Source organism: Bombus vosnesenskii, unplaced genomic scaffold, assembly GCF_011952255.1.
Source record: "Bombus vosnesenskii isolate JDL3184/JDL3185 unplaced genomic scaffold, Bvos_JDL3184-5_v1.1 scf7180000013263, whole genome shotgun sequence".
NCBI lineage: Eukaryota > Metazoa > Arthropoda > Insecta > Hymenoptera > Apidae > Bombus > Bombus vosnesenskii.
The window spans coordinates 2,679,588-2,704,319 of NW_022882923.1; the positions used below are offsets into that span (position 1 = coordinate 2,679,588).

A 24,732-nucleotide genomic window follows, 5' to 3' on the forward strand; every position below is an offset into this window, starting at 1 on the left:
TGTAACCAGGCTACGGATATTTGCGCAAATGTATATTTTTGTAAACGGAGTTACTAAATATCATATTTTCAATGTTTTGCATGTATGCACGCATTTTTGAATTTTTGAATTTCTTACAAACGCATGAACATTTACACACAACTAATAAATAAAATTTATACTTGATTCATTCTTCTTTAAAACGTTTATATCAAAATATACCTGACTGCAATTTAACACGTTCGTCGGATTTCGAACGTGCCACATCAATTTCCCATGTTGCTTGCGATATGTTTGATCCCATCACTAGTAGTCGTAGTCAGAATTTATTGGACGTTCTGCGTAACATATGAATAGCAAACTGCGCGTTGTATCATAGGGTTTCTCTGATAGAACGTTGTCAACAAAATGGAGGATGCAATTCGCGGTTTGGTATCTTTAATTTGTCGAGCGCACGCAGCGCCAACAGCATGCATATGCTTGCAAACCCTATGTTATTCTACAAACGGAAACTCACGATTCACCATATTCCAGCTTGAATAACTACAGCAATGTAAAAATATTTTCGGCTTTTCAGCGAACTTCGTGTGCGTGGTTCGCTTCACGTGTATGTTGCATAGAGAAAACCATTCAATTCTCCAATTTTTACCCGTATTTCTATCATTAATACAATGGAACACATATTTTTCTTCATTATGAAAAGTTTGTTAGTTTTAGATATATTAGTAAAGACTTCCAAAAACAGATTATTCGATATTACTGTGGAAAATTTGATTTAAAAATGTTATACCATGTGAAGTTTTAAGAATGTCTATTAAAAAAATAATGAGGATTTCCGTGTTGTTGAATTTTTCTTTACTTTATTCAGAAAGAGGAAATTGAATTTACAGTTTACATTTTGTCGTAACAAAAGGTTGAACAATTAATAATTCTTAATTATACTTTTAGCATGCGTACATAATTTATTCGTTCGTTTATCCTTCATTATTTATTTGTTCGTTTATCCTTCATTTAAAAGGTATGTTCAAAAATATAGATTATATTGCCTGTATTAAAACAATTAACTGAGAATAAATAGCGTAATGCAACTTTCCTATACAATAACGGAATATAGTTTGATAATACTACCGGGAAAGTTTCTACGTTACCACTATGTGGTAATATACTGCTTTATAGCAGCATATTGTGCAGCTACTTATTGCTGGAGTTCACGATTTTCTAGTAAGTGAATTAAATTATTTCAGAGTTGCACACGTGGCATTCATTTTTACATGTTGCCGCATGAATTGTTCTGTTCTTAATTAGTATTTCATTTGGGAAATTAAATTACTAAATTCTATTGTCGTTTGCTCTATTTTCTGTATAGAATGGTAGGTCAACCTCCTACATAGATATAAACGAAGTAATACGTGTTCGCAATTAAGCATAACTGTCGATCGTTTGATTTTTCGTTTGAAAGAAGCCAACACTCTCGGCTCCGTGCTCGCAGATTGTCGTCGTTGAATTTTCAAAGGCAATTTACACAGCCGCTGGAAATCTCCAGGATTCACGAGCAAATTTGTGGAAGGATATTACGCGCCGCCCGATAAGAAAGTTCAATAGGAACGATGAAACCTCCTGGAACATTGTTAACCTTCATTGTTTTTTCAGCACGTCGCCGAAGAATCGTTTGGGGACACTTTATGGAATTTTAAACGAACCAGATAGGAGTTTCAAGCAGAATGAAACACCAGCGCTAGTAGTGTATACTGGCATTAGTCAGGCATCGATGGCGTTGAATGAGCAGTTCATAACTCAAAATAGAATGGCGACAACAAATCTTCAGTTTTATTTCCTTTTGAATTTTAGTTTGTAATCTAACTTTATTCTGTTTGTAAAAAATGCTAAATCAAGACACATTTTTATTATTATATTACTATCCTACAACTAGATTATCCTTTGTAAAAAAATTCTTATCCTTCTGAAATGACAAAAACATCAAAAACTTATGTCAAGCATTTTACCACTCTCAACATATTTCTGTCAAAAGGTAATCGAATAAAAGTAATTGAAAATCATGTTAAAGCGAAATATTTTGAAAGACAAGTAAGATTACGCAAATATGTACGGGCTATATATTATAAATATGGACGAGGTTATAAATTATTAAGGTCGCTTGCTGAGACGAGACCGACATTCGCATTATAATAAATGAAATTGTATCTGCTTTTACTCTCCGCATCTTTATGTAGTGCTCGAAGCGCGTTTACCTTCGCTCCGAATACCGCATTTGCAGACATAATGAGATAGTCGTAGCGAAGATACGCTAGTGTACATAACTGCTTTCCCACGGAGAAAGTTGGAGATCTCGTTTGTTCAAGGGCGGGTGACAGGGAATTCGATACGTAGTGATGAACATCGACGATGGCATCAAAAACTTGTATGATAAGAGAGGTATATAGTATACTGCAGTATCGAAAATGATATGTGAACTAGGGAAGGGTGTAATGTCCTATTTATAATCATTTACCAAAAACAAATTAGTATGCTGTGTTCGGGTAATCATGCCTTAGACAATTAATAATCGATATTCACAAAGTGACAAAGCGCCGGTTGCGTCAGCCGGCACAAGGTGTAGTGATGCGCTGACGAGAAATCATGTTGCACGACGGTGTAACAGACGTTTGATGAATAATTAGCCATGGATCTGATTAATAAAGTGGAGAAGCAATTAGTGGTTTTAGAATAAATTGTTGGTGGAACGTAATTTGAATATCATCTATAAAGGGAATGTGTGATATATAGGGGGTTAAACATTTTTGACTTACACTCTCCATTAAGAGGAATAAAAAATGCTTATTGGATATGATAGATCAATTGTTGTATAAAAATAGCTTTTTTTGAGTAAAATATAGCTTTATATTCGGTAGTATATTAGATCACAGTTGGCATCTAATTAATTTCCGTATTAAAAATGCTTCTATTATTCACATAACTATTACAATTTCGTCCTTCCTTCTTCCAGTTGTGCATTCTGTTATCTAGATTCTTTCTTCACCCTCATCTGTCTTTTATTTCAATTTTCCATCAAGAAACAAATTAAGTTGGTAAAATGAGGGACTGATGAGAAATAAAACCAGAGTCTTGCTACTAGAATCATGTTCTACTTAAATATTACGCAAACATAGGACATTACGTTATGAATCGTTGAAAATGTAATATGAAAGTTTTCTACAATTATTATTATTACAATTCATTTTAATCATTTTTTTTTACCTTGAGGTTCTTTTTCTTATAACTGTGACACAAAAAATATTAACAGAGTAATATCCTTTGCGATACATGTAATAATAGCGTTAACGACTTCCAACTCCTTCCCGTTGTCACAGACACGTGACTTAGTTTTCTTCGTGTGTAGCACACCTCTCAAACGTATAAATACGTTTAACATATACCTTTCACAACGATTAAAGTCTTACATTGCTTTGAAATTTAAAATTAAAGGTACGAAGGAAGAAAGATAAAAGAACGCGTTTCTTTCTCGCTGTGTTTCCATCTTAATTGAAGAAGTGGAATCGTTTTCAAGAGCTATCTCATGCAGTGAGACCGATGTCTTATGTATGCTTAATTAACATACATAAGAAAGTAATCTCAGAAGGAGCGTATTGAAAAGAATGTGATATTTTATGCAGACAGACTTGAAGGAACCAATTATGCAATACTTAAATTAAATAAAATTGCATAGAATTCTGTAGTCTTGTAATTCTTGTTGAAAAATCGTCTAAGAATATTTATGACAAAAATTCTACTATAATTCTAATGGCATATATTTGTATGTATATACTGATTAATATTATTCGCTGTATAAATATGATTTAAAAAATATTTAAATGATATTTAAGCATTTTATGATCACTAATTTACAATTTAAAATTACTATTTTCATTATTATTATAAAATTTGTTGTTCCTTGGATATATTTTTATATTTGTAATTATTTTTATTAGCCAATCTATAAAAATCAATTTATCGTGTATTATAGACCTTTGAAAAATATATTCTACTAATTTTTATAATCATATTTATTCTTTTATCTTGAAATTTTAATTAAACAATTAGTAATTTAACTGATATCCTATTTTATAGAAACCATCCTAATACATGCGTCATTGCATCATTTGCAGTTATTATTCTCTTATCAGATTACAATTTCCAATATAGCGTTCATTATATAATATTCGAAACTCTATTAATCAGTTACATGAAAATATCGAACTATTACGCTGTAACAAATTATTCATTTTCCCCGTGTTTCCGTTAACATGCAACTCGGTGAATGAAGATTGTCAGTTCCATTTCTTGCAGCCGCCAGATACGTTCCTTCGTGGAAGCAAATATTTTTTACCGAATCGTAAAACCGATACACATGTGTAGATCGATAATGAAATTACAGCGTCAGAAGGGAAAGCAATGGAAGAGAAGTTACGCGGGTTATTGCCGTTTAATAGCCGGGCAATTAATTTACACTCGATGGTCGTTAGCCACGTCCTAGGAGGAATATTAACTTCAGACACTCTTGATACATGCACGTCCCGGCAGACATGATGAAAGACGTGCAATCTGCCGCCACATTAATGCTACTGTCAGATGGCCAGGTGCTGCTTGACCCGTGTAAATCGATCTCGGACTAAATTGCATCGTTAGCCACTCCATCGCGCAACTGCGTCCCGCAAAACGGATCATTTCGCTCGATTTATTCACATGATATTATAGTTTAGGCGTTGTCGTGTTGCTATGTGTACGCATAACGAGTAAATCATATGGCAGAATGAAACTCAACTGGAGTCAAATTTTTGTCCTCCTTTTTTTTACTTTCCGAATTTGTATGTAGCGATTAGCTTCCGTTTCGATAAGATCTAAGTGCATTGTATTGGCATTTTGCGATATACCTATATATTTTAATATTGATATTTTTCAGATAATTTACTGTCTGTAAAAAAATTGTATAATTAAGAGGTGTTTTATTATTAACGAGATTATTATCGTTTGTATGTTGAAATGACTTTGCGTAGGTAATTATGAAATGGATTTGCATGGCCAGCATAATCGATGGGTTCGATAAATGCTCGTCTTTTATAGTCATTGGATAAATTAGCAATTGGTTACCGTCAAAAAAGTTGGCTATTGTGTAATGATAAATGAGTTTTGTTGTCGGTTTAATATTTCTTTAACTATTGAGAGTGTGCATAACCGAAATTTTCTTGATTAAAAGTTAATTACAAAGTAAATTACATTCCATGACGATATTGGATAATTTTTACAAATTTTTCATATGAAAGTTAAAATTATCCGGTCAGGATTATATACATATAATTAAAAATAATATAAAAATACTAGCAAGTAAGAAATTCTATCAAAATAATTTAACTTAAAATAATTCGAATTATTATAAGAAAACCTACAAGTCTTGTTAAATAGCTTTCCTGTTGTCCTATACGATAAGTGTAAAAACACGCCATAGAAATATATTATTAAATGATATACATTTAAATATTTCTCAATTTCAAGATATAAAAAATTTTTTAACTTCTCAAGTTGAATCATCCCGGTTATAATCTTCTCTGTTCAAAAATTTGTAAGTCTTTTGTCTCCCAAAGTTTCTCTAAAGTGGAATGAAAAGATTAAAAGATCGCAAACTGGGACTCAACATTCCATGACGTTTACCGCGAAACTTTTGCACGGTTAAAACGGCAGAAGGTAAAACGATACAAACTGTTTGTCCAATACTTTGGTCGAATGGTTTTGCATGTTTTGAACCGGAGATAGGGTTGGGTGTAAAAAAAAAAAAAAAGGAGAGAAAGAATCGACCAGCAGAAAATTAGTAGCCATTCAAGCTGAGTTGGCACGTCGTCCTCTCCGAGGCAATCGAAACGAATTATCGCGTGAACTTCCAATTGGAAATTCAAACCGGTACTCAAGCAGGTTTTAACTTCCGTATTCTGTTCTGTAGATTTCCTATCACGTAAGCTGGACGTAATTGAAAGGTTAAATGTACTGTCTGCAAAAGCAAGAGCGAAACCATTTGTGATACTTTTGACTTACCCTGCTTTAGTCTTCGATTATAAAGTTGTATAAATGTTTTCAAGATCTTCCAAATTTATCGAGATCTAATTGTTTCTTATTTACCGCGTGTTATGTACTTCGAAAGTTTCATATCCTCGTTCGTTCCTTTTATCAGTTGTGTTCATATCTTCTTCCTATATTTCATTTCTTTTAATTTGGAATATTTTATTGAACAGATGCTTCAATTTGTTTAAATTGTAGTTTATGTAAAAGTTAATAAATATTAAATGGAAGTATCTTCTTCTTTCTTCGCATAGAAATTAATTAATAAAAAGTAGATGATAAATGCAATTTATATTTTTATTTGTGTTTAATTTTAAGATATTTACTATGTACGATACTCATTACCATATACTAGTACGATAATTTATTAAATATTATAAAATTTGGTATTGAAATATTTAATTAAATTGGTTCTTTTTCGATAATTCCTTTCTTATTTGTTCTTCTTAAACTTAAACTATTCTAGGATCAAAGCTTTTAAAAATAGAAGAAGAATATTTCTTTCTAATTCAAGAACATACTTGGAACCTTGACTCCTTCAAAGATTACACGATTTTATTTTACAGTTATTGTATAATGATACAAGAACTGGACGTATTCTTGTAGAAAAATGTAGAAAATTTGTTTAATTATAACAATTGTAAATATTCGAAGCAGAAAGGAAAGACTAGATCAACCGGAAGAACCAACTTATACGTTTTGAATTTGTCGAACATGCGAATGAAATTTTACGACGAAAGATAACAATGTATTCTTCTCAAGAAATTTATAGACGATCTTGTTCTTGACCCGTAGGTCGTTCGAAATTATTCATATACGGCGGAAAGAGTTCCGCTCGAAACTGTCATTGCTCTTACAATACACTCTGCGACGTACTTTGCCGTAAAATATTCTCGATATCGAGGGTGAGTCACCCTTCACGTTACTTGGTACTCGCACAAATGTTATTTCGAAACATCGACATTCAATGTGGATAAATTGAATCACGGACCTGCGACTTTATTCCTGCACTTTTACGTTACTCCGATCCGACGTTTTGCTCCTCGAATATCGAATAGCACCGAGCTTCTCTTGTATGCCACTGACGAGAGGTTCCGATTGCGGTATTCTCAATTAAATTGATAGTGCTCTACGTTCTATCGAAACTTGATATCCTTTTTTTTATCATAGGTCGAAAATATGGTCCATCTTTCGAAACTTGGGATACATATAGAAAATTTAGAGCTGAGATTCCGCTATGACATTTTTTTATTTGTAAGCGTGCGATAAATATATCTAATATACCTAATAAATATTTAAAATATTGAATGACCGATCTTCATATTAATTGTCTTTTCATATTACTTTATTTTCATTAGTTTCCTATCAATTTCTACTTTTAATATCACGTATGGTAAACATGTATGATATTATAAGTATACACGCATTAGAGTCTCTTATGCCGTAATAGGCTCATAATCGAAAATATTTCATAATCCTGGAGGCATTGGTATTTGGATATTGATATTCATTTGATCATATCTACTAAAACTTTTCTACTCTGTTTTGATGGGTATTACATGTTCCTAGATTTTGAAACATGTTGCGTAAAGAAAAAGTCAGCGAAAAAGAATGATTTGTTAAACGAAAAGCAATTCACTGTACTGGCATTTCTACACAGTCCTCATGGTTATTCGATGTCCTAGCCTTCCCCTATTCCCTCTCCTCTTCATATATCATTCCCGGTTTCTCCTGGATGCTCTTTTTCCGTCACATTCTACTCTCATCTTTGCAATTCCTGTCGGTTCGTTACACGTTAGTGCTGACAACACTTTGTCATCCTGCAATTATTTCGCAAATCTCTACCCTAGCCCCAGCTCTACCCATCGCCATCACCCATTCATCCCCCACTCTCGTATTTTAAACCCCTTTTCGCTATTTTCAACTATCACACAGGCTTCTATAAAATATACGTTTGTAGGCGGACCTAGAACGGTTACGGTGGCCGGTTATTTATTTTTCCAGTAACTGTAATTTTTCAAACACGTACCGGCCGCCGGATAAATGTGCCAGACTGTTTTTGACGCGCATGAAAAATACGATGTCGGCCTGTACGGCATTTCTCGAGATCTCACCCAGGCTAAGAAGAAGTATCATGATAAACTTCTTCGCAAGGTTATGGTTACAGTCAATATTTTCTGATGAACTAACATTGTGACACGGGGTATGATTACGATGCGTGTTCTATCGAATGAAATGTATGCACTAATAAGAACTTGTACAGTGGCAGACAGAAGGAAGTCGAGTTAAAATCGTACGTTGTGGATTTTAGGGTGTTTTGTACTAACAATTCTATACCATGTTTATGACAGTCATCTATTGTATGGTATATTATATTTATTGATTACTCTTATTAAATACAAGATCCATTTTGTAAAAGTACGGTGTTTATACTTTTTATTTCATAATCTTTCTTTTGTTGGTTACTGTATATGAGTTCACTGTTACATTATACATCGTTGCGTCTAACACTGATTGAGGCTTCCAGATGTAAGCCGTATTCAACAAGAAGAGATTCCTCGACGTTTCGCCAACATTACAGTTACCTTTATCAGCGATCGAGAGACGTATTGATACTTATTAGGTTTCAAACAGTGTCAGTGTGATAATTAAACTGTGGATTTTTTATACAAATTTATAATTTTGAGAATATAATTAAAGACGTAGAACCTAGGAAATTGTTTTACTTATCAAGTATTATAAATAGCACTATACTTTGAATATTTTCTATATCTTCTCACATTACATGCGTTCTGTGCAATTTTGCAGTTTCAAATTTTAAATGCACAAAAATCCGCAGTCTGGTGTTAAGACATCGCACGAAAACATCCAGATTTCTGCATATATGTGTTCATCAGAACGACGTATGTGTCTGCCATAACAGTACCCTGACATGACCAAATGATTTTTCCCCATTATCAGTAAGAAGTAGCTTTTTTTTACTATTTCAGAGTTTACAATTCGTTCTCGAATCTCGACGATGGGACCAAGTTCTGTGACTGCATTCAAGCCGCAAATATCGGCCAATTTGGTGCCATTCTCTCGTCAGAATCTTGTTAGCGAACTGCTCTTTGAGTACCGTTACCGAGCAAGGTATCTGAATCTGTAATGATTAGATACGAAGCACCGGTTACCGAGTGGCTTACGAGTTCAGTGAGCATTGAATCTCTAGAACCATCGTTCGAATTTTATTACAACGAAGCCAGGGATTGTACAGGTAAGTTGTAATTGGATGATGGATAACAATCTGTTAGTTGCTTATGAGTTGTCTGAATCAGAGGATCGATGTTAATGAAGAATTGACGTTGATTTATATTATATGTTATGGAATTGATAGTTTTACGAATGTGTACAATGTATATTTATTGCCGCTTATAAGCTTGTTTGTTTGGTTTTTATATTAATCATCTAACATTTTCAACGCCCTTATTGTAAGTCTGAACATGGTCGGAATATTTGCTAAATTTATATCGCTCTAAATCCTACTTTCAAACGCTATTTCTCTATCCATGCACTCACGGGGATATATTTCGAACCACGTAATTATCGAAATTATGGCGAAAAATGACATAGTCCCTATGTCACATGCTCACACTGCTCTTCCGTTCCGGAATAGAAAGTAATAAACGGCAACAATGAAATCCTATCTTCGTCGAATGACAAAAAACGTCAGCGACAGGGGTCGGGGCTTACACTTTCCTGTTCCCACCTGCAAAGTTTTCAAAGGCATCACTGAAATCCCTGCGAATCCCATCTCTCCGCTTTCTACCTCAAAAATCTCTCTTTTGTCCTCTTCTTTCGTCTCCTGCTACAATCGAAGCGAAATCGACGCGATAACGCATTACGAGCCAACGTCGCGTTAACGCATTTCATCTTCGAGTTTCCGGAGTCTCAGATTCTCAAATTTTCAAGTTTTTAGATTTTCAGACTCTCGGATCTTCGCATCATCAGGCTTTTAAATTTCAAAGCTTTTAGATTTTCAAGCTTTCGGATCCTCAAATCTTTAGAATCTCAAATTATCAAACTTCTGAATGTTCGTATTATGAAATTTTCTTTTGCGCGTTTACGTATTTCTTACGCATTATTCCACAGTTTGGTCCTTAATGAGTAAACGTCATTATAAAATATAAAAGACTTCGTTTCTGGAATTATTAAAGTGGAACCAGATGGACAGGGTACACGTATATCTCCACGGGGTGATCGTGAAAGATCGATAGATAAATCGGTGCGCTAGTTGCGGGGTACACGTAGCTGCGGGAAACTTCGAAATTGGCTAAAGTCGAATTTTACGATTTTATAGGAAACGCATATGTCCGGGTTTCGAGGGCAACGTTCCCAGATTTTCCTTACACTCCGTTTGAGATATGGATTCTTCGGGGAACAACGCAATTATCGGAATGGTTTAAAAAGCTTGCGATTTTACTCTCGCCCCAGTGCCAAATTACTGGCCCTATAAAGCATGGAAATTCAAAGATCGCATAAGTTTGCTTGAAGTTATGTCGCAATCGATTTAGAAGTATTTGGAAAGTAAAACGTTGGAAATGTAAATTTTCTTTCTGGGATAGATGCAAACTTATACCGTTCAAACGATTACGATTGTTTTTGATAGGCTGCAACTGTATTATAAAGTATTATAAAATATTGTAAAATAAAAAGATTATATATTGTTATTACTATTGTAATATTCAGATGGCCCGTGTTAAGGACCATATACTAAAAAATGGAAACTGATAATTAGAAAAATGTTCAACCCATTAGATCTGTTTGTTGGTTGTTTAAAGACTGGCAAAAAATATCTTTCGATATTTTATATATTTTTGAACATTGTACGCATTCTATAAGTTTTTCATAAATATATAAACAGCCGCTCTCTGTGAATTCAATAGAAAAATCGAGAAAAATTAGTTGCGTGAAAATAGTCGACAAAATTCGAAGAAAGGTGTCTAAAGCTGTAGGAAATAAGCTCGTGGAAAAGAATTCGGAATATGATACAATATTGCGCGAAATATAAACGATAGTATAAAACGTAGTGAGAAAATCCGTTTCGATAGAAAGTATCACTTGAAGGAATTATTAAAATGGACAGGAGAACGGATATAGGAAGACGTTCGACTTGTATACCTTAAGGAGAGGGTGAGCACTGATACGTGGCTGTACACGTGGCGATATATCTCGAGATTACGAGAATACATCGACGACAACATGGACGACAGGCAGATATATTGAAATATGTCGAAGCTGGTAAATCGAAACACAGCGTTGAAGATAAATTTTCAATAATGTCGCCTTAAGGAAGTATGCGTAGATAACGTTTGAAGTTCGATAAAAGCTAGGATCAGTTCGGTTGACAGAATGAGATTAAAAGAACTTCATTCCGAACTATGTATTATGAACAAAACGGGTGATATTTTCACACATCGTGTTTCAGTCCTTTATGACACAACCTAAGATATATCGTCAAATATAGTACTGTAAGTTTCATATCTTTCTTTAAGACAATCATGGATGAAGTTTCATTTTATGTGAATCTTTTTAAATACTATTGTCCTGTTATAATATCATCGCAAACTATTTGTTTCAGTCAATTTATAATAGAAATATTGTTAAAAAATATATTTTGGAAAAATATTATATTTTTAACTTACTTTTATTATGTTCAACGCGAAGAAGAAGAACGAAAAGAAATAAAATGAGAAATTTGGGAAACATTTGGGATTAAAACTTCGAGAAATTTTGCAATTAGTACAATTGGTAAACGTTAAACAGTAGATATTTGAACTTTCATAGTTCCAAATACATTTCAACTTTGAACAAATATCCTATTTAATTCCTGTAATAATCTTCAACTATCGAAATAATTAATCACATTAAAGTACGTTGAATTATTACTATTAAACGAAACAGTTGTTAAACTTACTTTCCCATTACTAATTCCAAATTACATTTCGTAGATTAATAGCGTTATTATTTTCAAGTTAGACCTGCTCTGATAATGGCGCGTAAATTATATCAAAAACTTTAGAGGGATATATTCTTTTTCCCTATTTGAGAATGGAATTTATCAAATCTTGACACGCAATTCAGCCAGACAAATCGATCTATCAGCGAGTGCGGTGGTGAAATAACGATGACTCTCGAATTTATGAAGCTCTAGCTGTTGATTTTGCTTACATGGAGTTCAGATTGGCGGATAGTCAGAAATAATGGAAATGCTTTTTAGTGGACGCGCCAATAAAAACGTCGTATACATATGGCGGCCAAGATTATTTTTCGTGGCGATCCGCCACGAATACGCGGAAGATAATATTTATCGTGGAAAACGATGTAAGCTGATGGACTTTGCAAAAAGAACCGAGGGTAGGAAAAAGAAAGTTACATTTACAAGGAAACAAAAACATGGTTACACGCCAACATGGAAACTACACTCGTTCGAATTATGACGTTCGTATGTTTAGGGTAATAACAGATAGCCTCTCCTTATATTTTTTCAACCTTTACATTTAAAGTTCTTCCGTAAAGTGAAATTTCCATAAAAAAGAGATCATGTCTCCGGGTTTTAAAGGCGGCCCGTGTTATTTTACACTTTACGCGGTACTGTTTTACTCATTTCAAAATTTGCATTTGCTGACTTTATTCTCGCCTCGGCTATGAACGATAAATATGAACGTTAATGTGGCAAGATGAAAGTGGATACGCTCTTTCATGGGCCAAGTTTCTCTTGTACCGTCCGTTGTTTGTTAAACGTTTTTACCTAAAATTCTGTTTTACAAAAAGAAATTACTTTTTTTATTTTCAGGAAAGGAAAAAGAATATTAATCGAAAATTTTAATTTGCTAAGTAATTTATTGTTTAATTATTACGTACGTTATTGATATTTTGTTCATTATGACATATTGTGTATATTCCATCTGTTTTTGTCTACTTAAATTTTCCATCAATGCATAAAAACCCGCAGTTTAATTATTATACATACGATATTATTATTCAATAAGTTAAATAGATATTTTTATGGTACGAAAATAACGTAATGTAACTTTATTAAATTTATATATGAAATGATATGATTGCATTTGATTCTGAATCTTCCCTTGACGAAAATATTATTTCTTTCTTCAAATTTAATCAAAAGTTGTAACTGTAGAAGAGGTATCTTATTAAGAGGCCAGGGTGAGAGAAACATAATCTCTCTCTCTCTTGAAGAAGAACTTGCAAAGACCGAATACGAAATATATAACTATGCTTAATAACGTTGAAGCGGACAGTAAAATGAGAGCACGTCTAATTAAACAATTTAAAAATCATGAAACCAAGATTGAATATTTCTACTGAAATTTCTCGTTAGAAAAAAGAGCAATTAAATTTATAAATTTTTATGAACAATATACATTACGTCAATCATGAATCAATAACAAAAAATAATTAAGTAAAAAATCATGAAATATAATTAATCACTCGATTATAATATAATATAATTAATCAATCAAACCTAACCCCAATCAAACTATATTGTTTTATTGTATTGATATTACAAGTTTCATTCTTCTTAGAATTAAAAAACGCGACAATACTCGATATTTTCGAGTATTCTTGAGCACTAGGCTACTCCTCGACGTTTTCTTTTCTATAATTATAAACTGAACTGATGTTTCATCATGATTGTATTGTATTGTCAATCATTGCTTATTCATGATAACGTACAGATTGTTGCAAACAGTAACCATTCAAGAATTATTTCCTTTAACCAAGCACGTCAGTAAAATAGACACGGATTCTACGTAATTAAATCTAAATTAATCCCACACTATCGCATGCGCACCGTTCAGAATAAACGTTCAACGATCATCGTTTGCAAATTCCATTTATCAGAACCGACAAAACAATTTAAAATACATTCTGCAACGATTCCAGGTACCGGCCTCTGAAAGTAAACTGAAATAACAGAAATCATTCTTCGCGTCACACGTTCAAGGAAATGAAACTTCAACATTTTCTCGCGTCTATTATCATTTAAAGCATATCCGATTCGTATTGGCTGGTTTACAGTGATCATCCGAAAGCGTTCCAGTTCGCAGGTATAATTGTCCGAAGTTTGCTGGGAAGCATCGGACAATCTGAATTTAAGCTTCCCTGATCCCTGTAATAAACTTACGCTCGCATTCGTCGCCGTACACGAGCCGTGCCGAAGGGTTAGAGTATTACCATAAGGGCTGCGCGGGGTATTTGTCTACGATGTGTAAACTCTGGATCGTGGTATGTGCTCGATGATCAACCACCCTTCTGAAAGTCTAATAGGACGTCGTCGTTGCAGCTAGCTGGTTGCCACTGGCAACTGGATAGACAGGAGCGGAGCGCTGCACAGTTCCTTCATCCTCTGCCTACTCGAATTCAGTCTGCCTTTACTAGCTGCTGAGAATGTTAGCGTGTCTTTGGTTTACCCTAGAATTTCCTTCAAGACTGACAATACAACGTACCTCGTATTATTCACTAGTTACCATGGAATCGAGCATCTTGTTTCTTGTCTCTTCTTTTTCGTAGATCTTTTCACTTAGGCGAAACACGAAATGTTTCCCTCACTTTCTAACTATACATTTAATGCTGGGTATATACGTGTACACCATAATGCCGTATACGTAATGTGTACACACATGTGCCCCATAAGATCTTCTTTCTGTTAGTCTGGATATGGTTTAAATGGTTTTTTGTGACCAATGTTAGCTGCTTAAGAAATGAGATTTCGAATGTTTAATTGTTTCACACTACATTATACTGGTAAAAGGCGATTAAACCTCTCTCGTTATGATACTTTTGTAATGATTTTGCAGCATCGTAAATGTATTACAATGTTTATAAAGGTATCGCGATTGAATATTTGTACGATGAAGCTTTGGAGAAATTCTCAACTTATTTCTGTGAATATTCAAACTTGATTGATCATGTTATAACAATTTTCGGCGTAGATGAAGAAGGATTAAATTTAAATATTGAAAATAATTTGAAAAGTATTGTATCGTAACTAAAGATTGTCATTAACGAAGTAGAAATGGCACTAATTGATAATTTTATTTCGTCTTCTATAAGAGCGGTTTAATAAATCGAGATATGTATAGTTTAAAAAATTTCTGTTATGTAAATTTCCTATTAATTAAAAATATAACTCAACCATATTATTTATCAATATCCCTAATAAGTTAATCTAACAAATTAATAATGCCGTTTAGTGCAAAATTGGTGTAAGTCAAAAAAGGAGATTACTGGATAAAATTGGATTAAAGTGAAAATATTGTGAGAGATACTGATGAATATAAATTTATACAATGTCTGCACAGAACGGAATGAAGGCTATGTTTTCGATATGCGGTGGTAAACCAAATAGGCAAATAATAGACTTACAAGAGTTGTACATTAAGCGGTTGAAATGTTATTTGTGAAGACATATAAAATTGTGTATTCTCCATCGAAAGAATTTATTATAGAATCTATTTTCAGAAAATATTTCTTACTTTACATAGTAGACACTAGTTGCCGTTAAAATCTTCGTTCTATCTTTCTTAACACTAATATATTACATTTTTAAAAAGGAATAAAGCCTGATTACGAATTACTAACATCGATGGTTCTGTTAACATAGAGATATAAAATTCAGTGCATTTTTATGACTCGTAATAAATGTTTACAGTTATGTTTATATATCGTTTAAACAACTGAAATTGCTAACATTCCCATTGTATATTTCCAAATATTATCGGAACGCATGGAGTATACATGCCATTATGTGTATGTGTTTCATTATTTCTTTTTCACGTGGCGCGTAATTAAGCTACTCAGTCGTTGTATTCTCTGATAAATGAAAGCCATTTCTGCTTGCAGAACTAGCATTATTCAAAGTGCACGTTGTCCCAGACATTCGCCAAACTTCGCAGTGTGTTCACGTTTTAAATATTGTTCGCTGTGTTTAAAATACATTCCACATATTTTCACCCCCTCGGAAACATACAATATCTTTCATAAATTAAACTTTATGATTATACATACATATTCATAAATATTTATATATGTTCATAAAGTTAATACGTATATATACATATGTACGTATTAACCATACTCCGATTTATAAAATCGCAATCGAATTGAAAGCAAAGTTACATAAAAATTTATAAGCACCTAATTATGATAATTAATTCAATCTAATATATTGTTATGTATTGTAATGTATACACATACAAATTTTCTATGATAAGTATTCAAATATTTTCACGCGTATGTGTGCACGTGTCTGCCTTCTAACAATTTACAATATTTTAACTTCAGTGAAATAAACCATTTCCTTTTTCTTTCAAATATTCCCATCTATTCGGAGCGGCTCAACGTTATCATAACTTACACAGGTTACCTTAAACATCATAGTAAAAGAAACAAGCCAGATAAGAAACCTTGAGATGAACTTTGCAGCCCGTGTTAATAGCTGAAAAGCCACGATACAAGATCGGTAATAAAGCAAACTGTCTGAGAGTACACAAGAAGTAATCCTTTAGAATCCAAATACATTAATCCAAAGCGAAAGAACTACTGTGGGACGAGAATCACACGATCTGTATACCGCAATCTTTCTGCGATATGCCTGAAGGACCTATGATAGAATATTGACATTAAGGTTCCACGGCGAGAGAATATCGGTAATGAAACGAAGAGTTCGTTTGTGTCTTGCTAGTGAAAGGATCATTCATTCGGCGAACACCGGTTAAAGAAAGCAACGCGGTTGGAAATGTACAACGCTAATGAGAAGTTGCACAGTTTTCCGGTAACACGAGCATTCGGGATCGGTTAACCCTAGAAGCATGCCACGGATTGGTGTTGGTCTTCTTTAGCATTGAAACTAAAATAAAGTGCAAACACGACGATATTCAACCGCTCCACTAGGGCACTGTCTTTATGAACGATTTACTGCGAATTTGTACTGCACTCGTGGCCGCATTAAGTGCGCAAAACATAAAGGCGAATGGTGGCTGAATAGAGAACAAAATGCTACGACGGTTGAATGCGGCTGAATCGTCGAATGCCTAGCTCCTTGACTGATCATGCGACCAAAGAAATAAGGACTTTTGGTTAAAAATTTCAATGGCAATTATATTCTTGTAATTATTAAACCGAACAAAAGGGGAACGGGAGTGTAATCAACCGGTCGCGCAGTTGATGAAACGAGGCAGCAAGTGGAATCGCTCAGAGACTGGCAACGAGACGAGCCAGTTGCCGGATATAATGCTAACAACCGATGAAACGGACCATTATCAGATCGACTTTTTCCACGAAAGAAAAGCGCAAGTTTCTGTCGCAGATATCTACATGCCGCGACAACTTTGATCACTGCTTCCAGAAAGCGTTCCGTCGATTCTCACAGAATGAGAGACAGCTCGTGAAAAACTAGGACGTGAGGTGCAAACAATAACGCTCGTGCAGACTCTGTTCGTGAAATTTAAATTACACGTTCATGTTTCCACGCGCTGTTCAACGATATTTAGAGTGGCGACGGGGTTAAAGGTGACAGTTGTTTGCATCTTGCGTTCGGGTGCTGTCCTTCGATGTTTGTGGATCTTCGATTTTATCTTGTGCATGCTGTTTTCGATTAATGGAACGATATTTCCTCGTGTGTATAAATTGTTACATATAAGAATGTTAATTTCGATATACAGAAGAATATTGAATTTATTCAAGAATAAAATTCAATTTACAAACTTTCTTTTCTTTCGCGTAACTAGAAAAAATTAATTGACTTGGCAATTTTTCCGACGCTTAAATTCCAGTTACAAAATGAAGTCGCTATTTCACTTGATATGTGAAAACGTTTTCATATCCACTCGTTCAATTAGCGGTTTCGTATTTCGCATTTCCGGCTGAAACCCGGCTGCAGAGTATACTGGTAACAGTTTTCCACAGGTAACCATCTGAATGAAATTTTTATTTCAAGTGTTCTTCACCAGTGTTTATTACAAACGCTCATCGAATAGATACGTTTAGCCTTGTTGCAGATCCTCTCTAGTATGAAGAGAGAGATGGAAAAAGGAAAAAAGAATCGTGACTCCGTCCAATACGCTCGAGTAATATACCTATCTGTATAACGTTCCCATTCCTTATTTCTCTCATTTTTTTTTTCGCTCTTTTTTTACGACTGCTTTTAACGTCGTCCGCTGCTGATTGTACCAGAAATGACGAGAACGTTTAGACTGCAATTATACCGCTTTGTTTCTCAAGCTGAATCGTGCACTCGCGTGTTCTTCCATTCCCGAGAGTTATTTCTGAACTCGATTTACCCGCGGATCTTTACGGAAATATATCTTGGTGAAATTGTTTTTCAAAATGTTTGCTTTAATGCCTCTGCTTTCATGATGCATAAGGTCTTTATGTTTTTTATTGGTTAATACTTCGCCGCTATCGTCGTGTATAGGTAAAAATTTTTTCTCTAAAGGATTATGTTTTATATAATTTTGTTTCGCAATTATCAATTCTATTAAAAAGTAAGAAATTTGCTTTAACTTATACATGTTCAATGTTGATAAGATCTATGATAAAAACATCATTCCTGATTCCATGATTTCTACCTTATGATTAATAATCAACGACCACGAGTGAAATAAATAATAATAAAAAAGAACTATAGAATTAAAAGAACAATACAAAATACAAGGTGTTATTGGTTATATCGTGTTAAATATTCTTATAATATTAAATGATGGAATACTACAGTGTAATATTAAACATTGGCGCAAATATTTTTCTCTACTACTACAATTCGCAGGTTGAAATAAACAACTTTTTGTAACTGAACTTTGCAAATATTTACTATACGATCAGTTTTGCCAAGGCTCTTCAAAGCTTTCTCCGTTCAAAAAATAGGGATCACTTTTAGAGCGGCTGGATGTGAAATAACATGGACATCGATCACTGTCAAAATAAAAGGAGTCTTCTAGCTGGCCAGAACAACGGAACAACGTTTAATATAACTTCAGCTTTCTTATCAAATTCGCTTCTCGAATCTATACTTACAGGAATAGTGTAAATTTATTTTGAATAGTTTTATCGTTGTACAGTACTGTTTCGTAATAAATTAGACCACAGTAGAGAAATTGACTTTCAAATGATGTTCTTTCTTCTGGAACGCATTAATTCGATCAAAACATGAATTTTGATTGATGTGAGTTCATTACCTCCCACCCTTTCTTCCGAGTGCTTTACATACGCACACGAAGTACTATGGGCCTGTTCTTAGGATAGATGGGAGATCTTTACAACACTCAAATGTATGTTTCATTGTCAAATACAGATTGTTAAAATACAGATTAAAATACTTACAGAGAAAAGTTTCAAAAAAGTTTCCAATATAAGCAGATTTGAATAATACTACCATTACGCATAAAATCAAGCTTTTGAACATTTCTTAAACAATTATAGAATGAAACAATTAGAATACTTTAATCTTTCTTTTAAAAGAGCCTCCTATAAAAGTAGTCGAAAGTGAATTAAAACATCAAATAAAATATAAATATAAATATAAATTAAATAAAAATGTTTTACTAAAATATCAATTGTTTCGATACCAATTCCTTTAAGAATGAAAATCCACCTTTCAATACCTCCTGGACACAATGATTCTAAGAAATTGGAATAACCTCTTACCGATTTCTTACCTTTATCTTAATTTTCCAATTTTCCTTTCATACTATACTTATTGAAAATTATTTTCTACCCGCAAGTTCTAAAGCTCAATAATTTTATAGTGTCGTATAATAACATTATAGTTGTTACGGCATTAAACTCCAGTTTAGGAAGATCACATTTTGTAACTAAGCAATATCTGATTGCGACATAAAACTGTAAAACGACGACAAAAATGGCAACGCAGGTTCGTTAGTCCCGCGATGGATGAAGATTACAGCGAATGATGAAACGAAAAGTTCGTTTGGATCCGCTTGGCGAAGCCCATGGGATGTTCGCCTATTTCTTCGACACATCGTCAACTGATATGTTCGTGCAATATTTCTCCGATAGTCGATGATTCCGTTTCAGACTAAAATTAATGCAATGTATCGCGGTGAATCCGGGTGGAACGTTAAAAAAGAAAAAAGTAAAAAAGGGCAGAGGGAGAGAGAGGGGGGGGGGCATGGAAAGAGAAATCACTGAGCCATGCGCCACTGAAACAGAAAAGCTCATCGAATAAGTTCCGCGGGATATCGGGAGAAAAATATCATAGTAGCGCGTACGCAGTTAACGTATAACGGAGTTCAGAAAGAAGATACGATAAAAACATACGATAAAACACATTAAAATAAGTAATAAATATCCTCATATTAACGTACATATTAAAGCATTGTGTTTTATTTGCCAATAAAATTAATCGAAAGCTCAATTAAACGTTAATATCATCGTATATAATCATGTTTTTAATCGTTTCTTTATCCAAGTGAGGGACGTTTGCAATTTATGTTAAAAACGTTTTAATAAAGGAGAATTCAAAGTATTATAATATCAAAGCTATCATAAGTACTTAGTATGGGATGTATAGAATACGATTGTTACGATTTTTCCCGATCGATCAAAACGTGACCGAGGAACAGAAAGAACACGAGAGTCGCGTCGTGACAAGTTGACGATCAATTGTGTTCCACGGTCCCGCCTCTTTTATCTCATCTATCGTCCTGTTCTTATCCAACGATTTCTGGGCCAGTAATAAAACTTCTCTCGAACTTTTAATAAACCTATTCTATCGGCCATTCAGTGTAAATACAAACTCGCCACAACGATTAGCGATTTTCCCATTGAGGGCGATCAATAAACTCGGAAGGATATCCAATTTAATAACTCGGACGGTGCCCGGTGCCGCCTTTTATACTCAGGGATCGTTTTATAAAGTAATCACTCGGCAGTTTGCTGCGAGAAAGGTATTGTTCCAATTACGCGTATCGATTATACTCAACAAGACAATTTCCACGAAGGGATATGTACCAGCTTTGTCCACGATAATTACGAGCGAGTTCATTCGCGATGAAATATGTTTAACTGGAACCGGAGAGGCGAGTTACAGGCGAAATAATTCCTCTCTCTGATCGTGGACAGCTCCGCGGACGCTGGCCTGGTCTGGTGTGGCGGCCACCGTCATCGTCGCCATCGCCATCCTCTCTGATCCATAGTGTATTATAGTAGGTGAAAGCGACATAGTGAGGTCGTAAAATCGGTCAGCGGTTAAGGTTTCCAATATACGACAAAGCATTAAGTATATATACCAATTGTTGTAGCCATAGGTAGATATTATTAACGCTAACCGTATGCAAACACACGATGGTACTTTTACAACTTTCTCAAATCTATCTCTATCAAATCGACGATGAATTATAAAATCAGAATATATACAGGCTCGCGAAAGAAGCAACGCCTGTAGATACACTCCAGAAATACATTATGCTAAATGATATATTTTACAAAAGTATTTAAATAGTCGATTATTCATTAATAATAGTCTGAATAATCAGTGAAATCACACTTGTTATATGCTTCAGATGACTGTTCATCTTGTATATTAATGTTTTTATAAAATATGTAATTACAATAACTATCCTGCAATTTAATATAATCACGAAATTTATATATAAATAATGAAATTTAAAAATGTTCTATTTATATAACACCTATTATATAGGTAAAAGATTTTTTATGCGTTCAAATATTTTCCTGAATCACTGCACATCGCTTCCGCTCACTATACGCCCCTTCACTGTGAAGATATGCTTTCGCGAGGAACTGACCCATATTCGTCCAGAGACACGTACCTACGAGGACCTATACTTATAACGGCCGCGATAGATACGTGGCAAATCGTCGTCGTGATTGCCGGCGTCGATAGGATATCCTTGAGCACGGGAATGAAATTAATGGCGCGCGAATGATACGAACACGCGAAGCACCAGCGAAATTTCATGATAGTGTTATGCGACGAGAACCCTTCGGAGCACGTCTCTACGCTTCCGGTATATTCCTGGCATCACATACCGACCGTTTCGTCGCACCTCGATGTCGGCTACGCAGCGGATACATCCCTCTGCCTGGTTAGGTTGTATCACGTGTATAGCATCATGCAGAATTATTCGACCGATATGGAGAATACAATGGAATCGTTATGCTGTTAAATTCCGCATTTCCTCGACCATTATATTTACCTATTTTTGTCCTATATGTTGAAATTTAAGTAGGTGGTTAGGTAATTCGGATTTCTGTTTTTCAAAGCAAATTTTTTTATGCATATATACTGTGTTCTGTAGTTAAAATGATCTGTTTGATATCTTATTATTTTTTCAGATACCATTCATTTGTTACCTTTCCAGTGAATTTATGTTATATTATTATTAATAATATTATAGATATTACGCAGTAACAAGACAGGAGTAAATGGCAAAACAACAGCTCAGCTTCTCAGTTTCGAAATGGTAGATACAGTGTCTGCTTGTTTCAATTTTTGTCCTGAATTTGACTTTCTATTATACACTGAAGAAGAACACTTCTATACACTTCTATACACTTTTTCAAGAAGCTATTCTTATCAGTACTAAATTAGCAAAACATTTCTAAACTGTTTATTCCTATTGTTAAGTGTAATATAAAAAAGCCAAACAGTATGTCATACGACTTATACCTGACCTATCAAACTTATTACCTCATTGTAACCTACAACTACTAATTTGTAAAATTTCACTAAGAACAGATTCGTATAATAATCGATAAATGTCTCACATAACGAACAAAATTTTCCACCAGACGCGTACAATTTATTTTCCATTAATAGAATTATCTGAGAAAGGAAATACATATAGTATTTCGATTTCGAAATATAAAGTTGTCATTTGATGAAAAAGAGAATTGTTTCTAAACATTCAAGTTAAAAAGTTGGGTTTTGACCACGAAATGCCACTTTTTCGGATCATTGTGCAGCCGTGATACAGGCTTCCTAGTTCCGAGGAAAGAAGTTATGTTTGATGGAATTGCTCGTGTGTCCCGTTCAATAAACGCACGAACAATGATCGCGTATATTTCTTAAACGGCCCTGTGGCGTTTCTCCGGCTCTTTTGTTACTTTACCGGTTTGGAGGGTGAGGCCGACACCGGAGGGGTCCATATTCATGAAGGAAGCACGCCCAAATAAGCATTCTAGAGGGTCGGGAAGCTCGGCCAATTTGTGCGGAAACGAATGGTGCGGTGTCGGAATTCTCGCCATTTTGCTGTCTGTTCCCTGCTAATGCTAGTTAACGACAAAACACTCGAAACTATTGGATAACGGGGTTAATTATTCCTCGAGATCATGCGAAGATATTACCGAAAAATCGTTTCCTCTGAATTGTATTGTTTCGCCTGCGGTTCTTAATAATTCACCAATCATCTGAACACTCTCGATGGCAAGCAAACTCGCAGTTGTGATTCGAATTGATCTGTAGAGCTGCTGCTTATCAATGATTAAATTGCATATTTAATGTGTATTTCGATAATCTGACTATTATATTGATTGATAATATCAAGGAAATTTGATGTAAGTCTTAATGATATTTGCTATCTTTATTGGCGACTTATTGTTATGTTTTTAAGTTTTTTTTTTTTTTTTTTTTGAGCGAATCTTATGTATTTTTAGCGAGTCGAAAGTTTTTTCAGAAAATATGTTTCCAATTTAATGAAATGATGATACTTTTTTGCTCTTCCCGCCTATCAAAACCTACTTATCTCCGCTCAGATTTTAAGATAGAAAATATTATTTTATGTAACATACATATTTGAATATTTGAAACATGCACATTTCATTATATATGGCTTATGATATTAATCACGTGATTCTCTTATGTGTAAAACGTAATTCTTTTCAGTGACTATTATGCGTGGATTAATGTTCTTTTGACCAAAGGATTGGATAACGTTTAATTGAAATGTCAAAATCCTCTTTCCTCAAAAGATGAATCTCCGTAACGAGTGACCTTTTTGTTTCCAAGCAACTAATCGAGCTATCAGGCTTGTTCTGCGTTTGATAGATATAATTACGGAATTCCAGAGAGTCGCGAACCTTATTTTCATCTTACTTCTGACATTTATCGCGTGGCTATCGATGACTTTGTCGAAGATTAAAATTATCCAATGTAATTCGTACTCAATAGGATTTCCTGAATTCTTATCGGCTTTCAGTTGTTATGCTAAATTCTTCATTTTAAATAAATCTTTAAAAAAGCCAAATATGGCATCAGAATTTAAGATATTGGAAACATCTAGACGCAAATAAAAATCTTTACTGATTGCGTGATAATTATTAAATAATTCGTGAGTACTTCTAAAATCATGTTGTGTTATATGATGTTCTATTATCAATATTGTAGATGCTGTACTATAATATCACAAAGCATTAACCTAAATGGAATTAATATTAATTAAAGCTAAATTCATTTTACCTACAGTACAAAAGTTCGTCAGCCAGCTTTAGATGTCTATCTTCACAACATATAAAAGCGTAAGTAGAATATGCATACTTGCATCTGACGTGTATATATTGCCATCATAAACACTAGGGAAAATTCAGTCATATTCGTAAGATATA

The 24,732-nt window shown here is 34.2% G+C and overlaps 1 long non-coding RNA gene across 2 annotated transcripts in view; it reads left to right on the top strand.

Annotated features, from left to right (window-relative positions):
* LOC117232975 overlaps positions 1-24,732 on the top strand; it is a 222,352-nt gene that overhangs the window by 190,192 nt on the left and 7,428 nt on the right. Inside the window, exon 5 of one of the 2 annotated variants that reach the window (XR_004493238.1) lies at positions 1,630-1,843. The exons of the other annotated variant lie outside the window; for it this stretch is intronic. This is a non-coding gene — a long non-coding RNA (uncharacterized LOC117232975). Of the gene's footprint in view, positions 1-1,629; positions 1,844-24,732 lie in introns of those variants that run through there. 2 annotated transcript variants of the gene reach the window in all.